We start from the raw sequence: 739 nt of genomic DNA, 5'->3' as shown, positions 1-739 counted from the left end.
GAGCAACCTATTAAAAATCAGGATTTGGTTATCATCTCCATTAATACCCAGAAGTTAGAATTTCTCTAAATTCATCTGATCTAAGGCATATATTTCCTAGAGGCCAGACCTGGGAGTAGGGAGTTTTTCTTACAAATGACATTCAGTGTTGAAGAGTTTTCTTATCCTAACTGTATGTTTTAGCCCAATTTTTAAATGTGTTTAAATGATCTCATTAATAAAATATTATACTAAAAATTTAAAATAGAATCAATGATTATGTAACTTTTGAATATACACTGGTGAATATCTGGAATCTAAGGAGAACGTGCTTTAAATAGAATTTAATCGCATGCTAATGAAACAACTCTGAGGCTAGCCAAATTATGAAATCTTCTGCCTTAGATATTTTTGATGACATAGAGCAGGGAACATTTGGCAATGCCCAGAGACATTTTTGATTGTCATAAGTGGGGAGGGGAAGTGGAAGGTACTGCTGGTGTCTAGTGAGCAGAGACTGAGAGGGCTACTTAAGATTCTGCAATGTACAGGATGCCCCACAACAAAGGACTGTCTGGCTCCAATGTCAATAGTGTGAGAATCCCTGACATGCAATTGCCTTTCCAGATGGACTCCAAAACCTTCTCATTACCTAAGGGTGAAGAATAAAATCAAAGAATGGATGAAAGGACTCTAGTGCACAATTCTTCCTTTTGATTCATCTTACAAGATTCACCTATCTTCAAATAAGAAATATGCC

Source organism: Hipposideros armiger, unplaced genomic scaffold (genome assembly GCF_001890085.2).
Source record: "Hipposideros armiger isolate ML-2016 unplaced genomic scaffold, ASM189008v1 scaffold_274, whole genome shotgun sequence".
Classification (NCBI taxonomy): Eukaryota; Metazoa; Chordata; class Mammalia; order Chiroptera; family Hipposideridae; genus Hipposideros; species Hipposideros armiger.
The sequence above is the reverse complement of the archived record's forward strand: the minus strand, read 5'-3'. Positions refer to the sequence as shown.